The following is a 12809-nucleotide window of genomic DNA, read 5'->3' on the forward strand; positions in this document are numbered from 1 at the left end:
ACACGCCGGTGCGAGGAAAGAAAGACCCGCGTGGCAGAATAGATCGCGCGATTTTCTGCGGACTAATTTAGCTGCGCGCGTTTAGCCGCGTTCGGTGTCTCTTCGCTTCGAGTGTCTCCTTCGAACGCGCGCGCGCGCGCGCACGTCCCTCCACCTTTTCTCCCTTTCCGTACGCGGTGGGTTCTCTTCTTTTTTTACACGCGGGACGTCGACGCACCGTTGCACCGTACCGCGCCGAGACGCGTCCCGTTTCCCCCTTTTTATCCCGCCCGGTGGAAGCCAGCACTGGATTATTCCCCTCATTAACGCCATCCATATCGGTATTCCTTCTTTCTCGTTCGACCACACCCTTTGAAAGCCGAACGATACGTTACGGAGGATGTGTCCGTACGTCGTATCGTCGCGCTCGAAAACCGCGCACCGGAGAAAGCCGGCACCGCGAGCGAGCGAGCGTACGCGCGAGCGGTTTCGTCGAACGTCCGATGCTTATCTGTAATAAACGATAGAAGGGCCGATATGATGTATGGCTGTTTGCACTTCCATACTTTTAATTACGACGCCGGTCGTTCGGCGTCGGAGCAGGTCTAACTTTAGAGAGTCGATTTATTCCGGTTCGCGCGTACGCGCGCGCGCGCTCGCTCGTGCTCGTGCTCGTGCTCGAGCGTTCGAGCACCTCGGTCCCGTGCCACGAACCGCGGAAATTTCTATCGAAGTCGATGAATCTACCGGATAACGCCAGGATTAATGGTAGCCGGATCGCTCCGGGCCCGAACCGACTCGGCTGCTTCCTTTTTGACATTTCTATATTTCCAATCCGCCCCGGTGCTCGATCCTTCAGCCGGCGATGCTCATTTTCTCGAATCTTCGTTTTCATCGCAAATAGTCCATCTACTCGCCCACGTGGGCAATTTTCGACGAGCCATCGTCTCTTCGATCCACCACCACCACCCTCTCCCTCACTCGATGGATTCGCGCCTACTTCCGTCCGAACCAGTGTCTCTCAAACATCGTCTCTCACCTTCTCGATGTCCCTGGTGTCCCTGGCCCGCGCAGCGTTCGTACAATAGCGGGTAAATTAAGGTCAAAGAGCTACGGACGAACCGTATCGATCAGTGGGTGATTGCATTCAATTGTACCGGCTCATTTGAATTCAATGCCCGATCTTAACGCGAACCCCGACGCGGCACTATGGAATTGTTATCTCGCGTGGATGCGGAACAATGTACCGACAACGTTGACGCCACAACTGTTCGAATCTCTTCTTAGGACAAGTTTTCATCTTTGGTTTCTATTACGGATACTTGATAGAAACGTTCTCGAGACAGTGTTTCGATACGCGCAGCGGTGAATGTATCGAATTGGAACACGTTGATTCTGCAATTTGTCACAAATTTTTGATATCTTTTTAAAGGAATATTTCATTCTCAGAATATCGAATAACATTATTCCCACTCTGGTACCAAAATATTGGTAGCGATCAGAATATCAAAGAAGTATCTAACGATCCCTCAATTGATCTCGAATATCTCTCGAAAATAATCTATCCTGCTTCACATTCGTCCAAACATTCGACGAAGTTCCCTGGGTATTAGAATACAATTGAAAAAGTACCAAAGAGAAGCCTGTTGATCCTAGAATTTGTCACGATTTGCCCCCTACACGCGTCCTCGAAACTTCGATCCTCTTCTAGCGCCCAGAGCTCGATGTTCCTCAGAGTTACCCCATCGTCGTTACCCCCGTGTTATCCATGGAAAACGTTCGCAGGAACGTTCTGGGGCCACTCCCGGGGATCATCCACCTCTTCCTTCCGCGATGGCTCCCATCGTCGTCGGTTGGTCGCAATTTTCGATACGCTTTCGGACCAGCGAATTAATGCTCGCGGTGTTTCAGGGATCGCGCGCGCCATTCATAACGCGAATGTTATTAGTGCAGATCGCAGTCAGATATACCGCCTGGTCGCTCGTGTGGTTAAAATAAAGATGATGAATGCCCGGCCGTCCCTCGCCGCGGCGCTGGATGTAGATTAATATCGACCCTCGCTCACTCGGTGCACCGCGAGTCCTCCCTACCACTAATATCTCCTGGCTCTCGGATGTACCGTGTCCGTATAATACCGGGTATCCTGCAACCTATCGGCGACGTTCGCTCCCGCTAGATTAGTTCTCGCGTTCTGACAGTGCGCTCTCCTTGTCCGGGGAAGGGTAAACTGGTCCGGCGGAGCAAGGTGCGCACCGTTTCCACGTACCCTTGATCCTTTTTGCGACATCAGAGTCAGGGTTGCCGATCGAAGAATCGCCACCGTGGGTCTTGCTTATCGTCGGTTCGCGATTCGTGGAATTGCGCGCGCGGTGAGGAAAGAGACGGAGAACTGGGCGTGGGGACGTGTCTTTTGCCCCGGTTAGTTGTTACTTTCGGATCTTGGCCATTTTTTGCGATATCACAGTTGTCGATGGAAAAATCTCTACCGAGGAATTCACTCGTTTCGTTTATTGTCGGTTCGCAATTCGTGGAATCGTGCGCGGAGTGAAGAAGGAGATGGAAAACTAGGCGTAAGGATGTGTCTTTCGCCCCGGTTAGTTGTTACTCACGAATCTTGGTAATTTTTTGCGATAACACCGGGATTTGCAAAAATCTCTACCGAGGAATCCACGCGTTTCGTTTATTGTCAGTTCGCAATTTGTGAAATCGTGCGCGTAGTAAAGAAGAAATCGGTGTAAGGACGCATCTTTCACCTCGGTTAGTTGTTACTCTCGAATCTTGGTCATTCTTTGCGATAACCCGGGATTTACAAAAATTACTACCAAGAGTCCACGCGTTTCGTTTATTGTCCGTTCACGAGGTAGTACACACACAACAGAGACTGAGAATCGATCGTAAGGACCAATAAGAACATGCCTTTCACCCCGGTTAGTTGCTCTGGCAACTCGAACCATGGTTCTTCCTCGCGACATCACAGTTGATCGAAAAATCGTTATCACGGAATCCGTCTCGCTTATTATCGGTTTATAAATGATCGTACGCGCGACAGAGACGGAGAAATGATCGTAAGGACCAATAAGAACATCTCTTTCACCCCGGTTAGTTGCTCTGACTCCCAACTCGAACCATGGTCCTTCCTCGCGACAATCACAGTCGATCGAAAAATCGTCATCTCGAAATCCGTTTGGCTGATTGTCGGCTCGCGAGGGATCTAGCTTGCGAGAAATAAATGAAACGGATAATCGGTCGTAAAGACGCGCCTTTCACCCCGGTTAGCGGTCGCTGTCGCGTAGAACTCGAACCCGAGCCGAACCGGGAGCCGCCGCGCGAGGACTTGATCGCGGCCAGGTTGAGTTACGTTCCAACGAATTAGAATAATTTTCCAATTGTCCGCGCGGCGTACGTACCGACGAACGACCGCCACGGTTGTTATTTTCGCGGCGCGGCTGCCCGTTCAGGAAGCAGAAACGCGGTAGCGGGACGAGTTAGCGTCGACTTTAACGCGAAGTTTATGCAGTGCCCCGTTCGCGGTTGTCGCGAGGCTCTTCCTCGTTTTACGAGAATGCATAACATCGGACGGTGAATTTGGCATTTTTTCCACACGCGCCGGGCAGCCAGTATCATCGTTTGATATCGCGGAAACACGACCACGAGTCGTAGGTACCAACTGTACGTCGAGAGAGATTTTCCACGTTCCAGAGTCGTTATTGGCGGGAGCGGGCCGGCCAAACCGTGCGTGGAAGCGTATCGCATACCACGGTGAATTTGCATACGTAGTGGCTAATACGCACCGAGTCGTCCGGCAATTTTAGTTTAAGCCGGGATCAAGGCGTCTGATCGACGGTGCAAACTATCCCGGTTCTTGAATCGCGGTATCGTTTCTATTTCTCCTTTCTCTCTCTCTCTCTCTTTCTCTCTTCGTGCTCTCGGTTCTCTCATTGGCGAACGGTTCGATGCATCTGACGAAGGTGCTCGCGTCTGCCGACGGCTGCCTGCATCGCTATATTATGTATTAGCCGGTGCACCGATGGCAGCATGTGCAACCGCGTACACGACCCGGGCTAGCGCGCGACATCGTTTTAACATACGCGGTTCGTTAGAACATTAAGGACGACGGCTCGTAACCCTCCGTTTTCTCTACCCAGGCCCGACTTCTTTGGATCCCAGTGATTCTCATTTGTCGTACGATGGAAACGCATCGAGTTTCCCTCTTACGCCACGCGAAACTTAGATGGAGCGTTCAAAAAGGGGCGAGACCGGTTTGGTAGAAACGTTTGCACTTGGTTGGGCGAAAAATTCTCGGTTATCGGCTTCGAAATTGTTTTTTCGGGCAAGCTGTACGGACGTGGAAGCGTTGTTTCGAGTCTTTGTTACAATTTTTCAAATGTTGTTGCGAAACGACGACTCTCGAGGTGGTTTTTGATTCGTGGATGGGAAAGAGAAAGATTACGCGCGCTTAAATCGGGGGAGGGTTAAGAACATCTAATTTGATCGAAAAGTTATTTATAGATCATAGTATTTAAAAGGTGGATTGTCGCGATGTATTCCTAACGAGCGATGTTTCTTCTCAGTTTATTCAAGGACCTCGCGATGGTAAATTTCGTTCGTCGCGTGTTCACGTGACGCAAATTTCTCGCAAACGGTACATTTATTGCCGAGTAAACTGATCAGCGTCGATTTCATTTTCGATTTGCTCGTTCTTGCGAACTTCTTACCCCAAATACGAAACGTTCGTTATATTCTACACACCCAAATTATTCACGAGTATTGTTCGAGGCAGTTTTGTTACCCAGACTTTGAATTCCATTCGTACAAGATTTCCTTGATTTAAACAAATATTCTTCGTACCTTCGCGGTTCGTTCTCACGGTCCTTCGATTTTTGCATCATCGAACTCTAGGTATTTCGTCACCGAAAGACGATACGCGACAAAATTCGAGCCATTGTAAAAATAATCGCATCGAACACATCCAATGTACAGGACGAATCATCGAAGCTACAATTACCCAGAAAATAATCAGTTCCGATTAAATGGAACGCTAAATCATAATCGTCCCTCTTTTCTCGACCATCGACTGTTCTTAACCAGAGACACTTATGTCTCCCGAACACCGACGTTCCAGCGATCGGTTCCCGTTTTGGCGCGAGTATTTTTCGTCCCGGTTGAAAACCGAGTTTAACGAGAAGGGGGCGTACTGCTCATTTATCAGGGGTGAACCGAGGTGGGGAATAAACGTCGAACCTGGTTCTTCCACGATTCAAGCGGCCGTTCATCCAATGGCAAACGGGTACTCGCGCCTGCGTAGGCAGCAGTCACGAGCGTCTCGAAGGACGAACGATAATGTCCCGGCGACACTCGAGACGCGTTCCAGATCCTGTTCGCGTTATCCACACGGGAACGTATGGTCCTTTTCTGGCCGCGATGGAAAACTTTGTACACTTGACCGGCTCGAGCTGTCGTCTCGAAACCACGGATCGTAAGTCATAACAGAGATCCACGGATTAGATTCCAGAGTCACGGTGCACGCGATACCGCGGTGCATCGGTGCATCGGTGCAACCTGGTCTCGAATCGGTACCGACGTCGACGATACCGAGTCGTTAACCGGTTTTCGGTCAATCGCGTTACGTTATCGATGGAAACCGATCGGTTATCTCGTAACCGAAACTACCGACGGACGTTGGTCTCGTGAGACGCGCGTTTCACTTTAGAAAATAATTTTCGCGAACGTTCGTCACGGTTGACGCTACCTCGAGCTAGCCAGGAGAAAGATCGAGTTCCAGCGAAACTCGACGGAACAACGATGTACCCTCGGTTCCGATTTTTCCCACTGGACCGTTTTCAGCGCTATTACGGTCCGTTTTCATCGGTAGAAACATCCGGCCGCGATGTTATCGCGATGACCCGACTCATTAGCGACTCGTGGACGCGCGAGCGTTGCTCCTTTTATTATCGAAGATCGTCCGGGACGTTTCTCCTCGTAAAGTACCCACTCGTCGCGATGCAACGGGGAGCGCGCGCGAGCGAGCGAGCGCCCGCGCGGTAAAAACTGGTTCTATCGTTTATAAAATTAACGCGAACCGATCGCACGGAATCGTACGAATTTCCGACGCGTTCGATACACATCGATCGATTCCGCGAAGTCGCCGATTTTGGTCGGTGGTTTTCTTCTTTTCTTTTTCACGTATTTTTTGTCTTTTTTTCTTCCTTTTCTTCTTCTTCTTCTTCTTCCTTCTCCTTCGTTCGTCACTTCCACCTCTCCTCGTTCTTTTTTCCATCGTTTCGTTCGGCGGCGCGCGATCAACGTCGATAGTCGCCGGGGGTTATTACGCGGGGCTCGTTATAACGCATCGGGGGAAATTAGTTTTAGCGCGCGACTGACGGATGCTAACGACCGAACAAGGTTCAGCCGGGGAACTGGCAAAAAGAGACTCGCGCCGAAATAGAAAGGTAAAAGTGGAGAGGCGAAAGTATCTCTAAATCATTCCCCGCGCGGCCACGGAATTGGCCCCGACTCTGGAACATTACAGAAGAATGCAGGTTTTCATTGGCGAAAATTTGTGACTCCGCGAGTCCAGTGGCCCCGGTTAATACGCGAGACATTCTCAGACGGCGTCGCCGCGAATTAATATAGCCTCGACGCCTCGGTGCATCGGGGATTATAATTGCCCGAGAATAATGAGAATATCCAACAGGAATTATACACGCGACGGCTCGGCCACCGAGTGCCTCTAATGCAGTTCCTAATAAATCCTAACCGCGTTTGCGCTACAAATGGCTCGTCTGTCCGTGTCAAAAATTTTAGCCGCGCTTCCGTTAACGTTCTCCCGGTGTTTTTCTTGCCCTCGTTGCGGTTCAACCGAGTGGAGTACCGACCGGATGCTACGGTCTCGAATTGCGAAATGGGTCGTCGGTGGTTCTCCAAGTGTTTCAACCTTTCAACGACGATCATTTTTTTAGCATTCAATGGGACACATTTCGAAGAAGAGAAACTTACTCGAAATCGATCTCGCGCGAGAGAGAAGATTTCACGATCTCTGTCTTTCGAGAGAAAACGATCCTTCTATCCAGATTTTTCATTCTTCGTTCCGGATCCATCGTTCGATCTGTCTTTCGATTTATATTTCGCTCCGTCCCCGGATCGTTCCATCTGTCTTTCGATTTATATTTCGATCCTTCCCCGGATCGTTCCATCTGTCTTTCGATTTATATTTCGATCCTTCCCCGGATCGTTCCATCAGTCTTTCGATTTGTATTTCGATCCGTCTTCGGTTCTACGTTTCGATCGAACCGTTCCACGTACCACGTTCCACCGTTCCACGTACCTTTCGATGCATCGCGCTCGAATAATCGGAAAACGCTTCTTTTCCCCCCCAATTCCTCCTCTAAGCCGGTTCCAAGAAGCCAGCGTCCCCTGGATCCCCCCGATGTACTTAGGGTTCAGCCTTACGCAACCGTCCCCGTTTAACGCCTAACCTCCTTCATCGGTGACAAGGGACGAAGGCGTTCTAGCCATCGGGGCTTGTAGCGTTGGACGTTGAGCGATGCCACCGAGACGAGCGATTGTGTTCGCAGATATTTTACTAAGTCGGGAATCGGGCTAAACTTAGTCCGCGGAACGCCGCGGCGAGAGATCGGGATAGCGTCGAGTCTTTTGGCTCGTTAATTGTTCCGAGAGGAGGGTGCCCGGTGGGGGAAGATCGTCGGGGGAAGATCGTTGGAAAAGTCGGGCGGAAACCTCCGGGGTGATTGAATGAATTTAATCTCGCGGTGGATACCGCCATTCACCGGTCGAATCCTCTCCCTCGCGCTCCTTTCGTTTCTTTCCTCTCCGTCCGATCAAAGGGCATTCCTGATATTCCTGGAACGGCCGGCACCGGGGTTAACGGCAGATTAAGGCTTGATTGATCTGCCGGTCCGCGGGATTAACCCTTTGAATCGGTATGTCGGTGGTTGTTTTCGCGACTAAAGATAGAACACGGTCGCGGGCTCCGCGCGCGCGCTTCTAATCACTCCCCGGGTGAATGACGAAGCGCGCGAGTCCCCGAGGAACCGGTCCGCGTCGTTCTCGCGTACGTCGCGAGGGCAAAGGAGAGTATCACTCTCTCTCTCACTCTCGCTCTATGTTTGTTTCGTGGAACGCCGCGCGAACAGATCGATCGGTCTCGTTATTGGCTGCGCTGTTCTCGCTAATTCCGGGCGGCGCGCGTTCGCGAGGTTTCCCCCTCCCCCGCGGCGGTGGAAAGGAGCGCGCGTCGCCAGAATTCGATTGGCCGTTAACGGTGCAACATCGAAACGCGGCGCCGTGCGATAATTATAGGTTCCGGTGGGCGATCGTTTCGAGTGGCCGGTCGCGGCTCGCGACTCTCGCCTCGTGGAAAGGCGTAACGAAGCTAATGGCGGTGGACACGGGTGGTCCGGCCGATAGCAAAGGTCCGATCGTATCGATCTCGATCGGTTCTCGGTCGTCGTCCACGTCCTCGTCCTCTTACTCGTCGATTCTGTTTCTCGTACGGCATCGACGAGTACGACGACGAACTCGCCGCGCGAACTCACGCTCCCGTAGAGAGGGGGCGCGTCGCGTCGGTCTCGCGGAGGGGTGGGGTGACGTTGTTGCCGGAGCGTTACAACGAGGCGGACCATTAACTATTAAGCGCGCAGATATGCATATGAGACGATTGCGGTGCGTGGGCTCGCTCCAATCGGCGGCCACGATGCTGTATATTGCCGAGATAATATCCCGATCTGATTGGACGGTTATAAACGGGATATCGCCGCGCGCGCGGCTTTAACGCCGTAACGCCGCGTGCAGTCGATAATTTTTCGAGGGTGCCGGGCCCGATATACGATATGGGATTTCGTAAGAGCCCGACCACTCTCACCACCGTTCGCGTTCTTCCTCGTTCCCGTCCTCGTCCTCGTTCGCGTTGTCCTCGTCGCCGTGTTCGTTCGCGGCAAAACGAGCAACCCGGCAACGAGGAAGCGCGCGCGTACCCTCGCGCGGTACGTACGTAGCTATCTACCTACATTGTGCTCGGTGAATTTTTGCCCTCGCCTTCGTATCTTTCTCCGTACACCCCACACCCCACCCCCTCACCCCCGTCGCGCCTCTATCCGCTCGTTAGGGAAGCGCAATTAATAGCGGGCGACTCGATACGCGCGCATTAGGAGATAATGTATTTATTGTTCGCGAAACGGACCGCGCGAACCGTAACGATAAATCGAGATTGACGCGGGATAAGTGGAAGGAGTGGGGGGGCCTAGAAACCATGCGCAGAATTCGGTGCGCGATAGCATCGCGAGAACGCGTACGGAGATACGGGCGATAGGTACCTAAGATCGCTGGTATCCTTTTCGGGGATACGTGGAAAGAATTTACAATCGAGTAATTGTTCGTCCTATTCGGAAAATCGATCTATCGAACGTGGAACCGATAAGCCTCGGTGCAAACAAAATGGAGACTGTCCCCTTATGGAACGCGCTACAGTGTTCGTTCAACGCGAAAATCGTTCGAGAAATTAACGTTACGGTGGAATTATCTTATCGGAGGGTCGAATCCTTCGCAGAAAGTCTCCACGGGAGAAAACTCTCGAGACCTAGACGACGAATCGCGTAAAAATCGATTTCGATCGTGAATATCAACGTCGTCTTCGGTTCGCGATTATTTGCACAGCCATTGCACAGATTTGTAAATATTCGAACAAACTGTCCATTTACTTTTCCATTCGAACAAACGTAGCTCGATGTCGGAAGAGTGTTCTTCCATCCGGACACATTGTGTCTCCCCATTCGTTCGGAAGACTGAACCGTACCGCGACCTATTTTCAGCGAACAGTTTTCCGGCGCGAATTCACCTAAACTTTGTCTCGAGGATGCGACCTTGTACAAGGAACATCTGCTCGTAGCAAAATACACGTCTCCGACGATCGTCGACTCTCGTGGGCGTGTTCGATCGAATCGTCGATATTCGAACGGTGACTGGTTTCCGGAGTGGCGATTATTCGCTACTCGATTATTCGATTATTCCAAAGTGGAGCGATCGAATATGACGCAGGTAGACACGGAATACATTAACCGAGCGGAAATCGGTGCTAGAGTGTAACGATCACCTGCTCTAGGATGGTTCCGATTTATCCGCGAGTTATTCCTCGCGACGACGACCACTCGTGGTGGTAGGACGGTGCCCCTGGAATAAATCCGCGCCGTAGGTGTACCTGTCGGTCTTTGAATCCCGAACGGAGAATCAAGACGTTTCCTCTCGAGCTTTCATCGTACCGAAGGGCGAGGCGCATCTGCCTGGTACCTGCTCGATCGATTTACGAAAGGAGTGCGCTCCCATCCATTCGTGGCTGAGCGGTGATTGTGGTGGTGATGGTGTACAAAGGGGAAAAGCAGCGGGAGACGATGAAAAAGGTCGTTTATCCGTTTGGTAGATGAACGGCAGGTTCCTTGGGGGCACGCACTTCATTTCGTATGTTAATGATATTCAAACTGAAAATACGCACCGCGATCGACGAGGATCTCGGGGAACACGGGTCCCCGACACCGTGGCGGCGAGAGCGTGGCTGTCCATCAATCTCTCCCGCGTTGAAACTTTTTCGTGCGGTTTGGCAGGGTACCCGGTTTTACCGGCAATTAGGATCGACTGTCTCAAGGTGTCCGGGGAAACGTTACAGCGGCAGCAGCAGCAACGTTCACTCGGTTAACGTCGGGACAACAACTCGACGCGACGGCGGCGGTGGCGGTACCAGGAGCAGCTCTAGGCAAAAACTTACGTAGCCACACGAAACATCATTCCGCTACGTCGAGCACCGTTTCGATTACGATTTTGCGCAAGCGTCTGGCGCGAAGTAACACGGTCTGTCACCGGCACGCTCGATCACCCGATCGCCCGTTTTACTAACGAGGATTAAAAATAAAACGCTATCCACCGCTATCGATACGAAGTCGTTTGCAAATCGTGGCCACGTACGATATATCTCGGGAGCGTAGCGACGCACGGGAACGAGAACTCGTTCTACTGGATGCTTTTTACGCGCGATCGTTATCTCGGCGTATGGAATCACTCCGCTATTAAAACCAATTTCCATATCCCCGAGACAATGTTGTAAGACACGCGCGCGAGCACCCGGTGAAAAGTAAATCGGAATCCCGGCGAACCGTTCCCCTATGGCCACCACCACCACCACCACCATCACCACCACCGTATCTTATCCGGTCGCGCGAGCGCGTTTCGAACCACGCCTAGAGCCTTTATCTCTCCTCTTTCACTCGCCCTCTTCCTCCCGCTACTCCTGCGTCTTCTCGTTAGCGTCCGTCGGCCGCAATAAATTTGATTGGCATTGGTTTATACAACCTGGTGCCCTCCCCGGTTCGTTTCGTTTCGTTTCGTTCTATCCCCGTGGATATTTAGGACGGCTGCATTCCAATTCGATCCGGAGTCTCCGTTGGGGACCCCGCGTTTTTCCCATACCTGGCCCGAGTTTCGAAACCGTGGAATATTCTCGGACGAGTGGACGCGTAATCTCGAGGTAGAGGCCCGGCCACGGGTGAAAACTGTACTACGAATGCTAATCGTCCTCGAGTAACGGACGCGGGAGATTCGATAGGAAACGGTAACCCGTACCCGACAGATACCGACGAGAGCTTTATTCGACGTATTAATCGACGATGGACTTGGGAAATATTCCTTTTAAAAATCTACCATCTAGGGGAATGTACTCCGGTACCTCGAGTCTCGTTGTTGCCGGATTGGGTGTGATATTTCCAAGAAAACGATTCGTTACGCGAGACCTACTTTACAAAAGGCGGATACTTTCCTTTTGGAAAATTTCGTAACTAGCATCGTAACGAGAAACGAAAATTCATAGTCGAAGAAATATTGTTCGTTATAGACCAGTTACTTGGTGAACTTTTAGGTATCAAGAGGATAGTAATCTTAGGAAGTGTGGATAATAGACATTTATACGTTAATATAGGATAGTATTATTTAAAGTTTACTTTTACGATAAGTTGCATTTTCTCATCTTTGCATCGAATGCATTTCAGCTAGTCTTGGTTCAACGATTGTGAATGCATTCATTCCATGACTTCTATGTGTTATCCACTAACCTCCCTTTCTTGCTTATTCGACCTGTATTTAATTGTCCAATGACGAAGATGAGAATAATTGGGTTGTTTGGAAAGTTATTCCGTTTTAAAAAATGGAGAATATATCATTTGATAAAATGTTTATATATTCTAAAAAAATCGTGTTTCATTTTCACCAAAAAAAAAAAAACGTAATGACTTTACGAAGAACCTAATAGTTCTGCTCGATACCAGGGATCTTTCCCTGGACTATTTCAGAATGAAGATTTTCTCGTCGATGGAACACTTGTTGCATGGTTTTATCGGCTCGTTCCGACATAAAACGATCTCTGGATATCCATGGATCGTTCGAACCATTTTCCAGATCTATTCTCGTTCGTCTTTCGCATCGAAGACACATCCTTGCGTATTTCACGCCGGGTATACTCTCGACGATGGAACACTTGTTGCGTCGTTTTATCGGTTCATCCTCGAGAACGATCTTTGGATATTCACGGATCGCTCAGAGCGACGAACCCTTTTCTAGACCTATTCTCGCTCGTCTTTCATACGAAAGACACCTCCTGCAACTCTCTCTCGATGCTCAAATATACCATCAAGCTCTCATTTGTACAGTAACTCGCGGTACGAACGAAACTTTAATTACAGAGATTGCTGGGTTTGAAGAAGCGACACGTGGCTCTTGTTTCATTCTCAGCGTTTATTCTCAGCAACACCTCTTTCTTCCTCGATGGTGAGCTT

Source organism: Ptiloglossa arizonensis, chromosome 6 (assembly GCF_051014685.1).
Source record: "Ptiloglossa arizonensis isolate GNS036 chromosome 6, iyPtiAriz1_principal, whole genome shotgun sequence".
Classification (NCBI taxonomy): domain Eukaryota; kingdom Metazoa; phylum Arthropoda; class Insecta; order Hymenoptera; family Colletidae; genus Ptiloglossa; species Ptiloglossa arizonensis.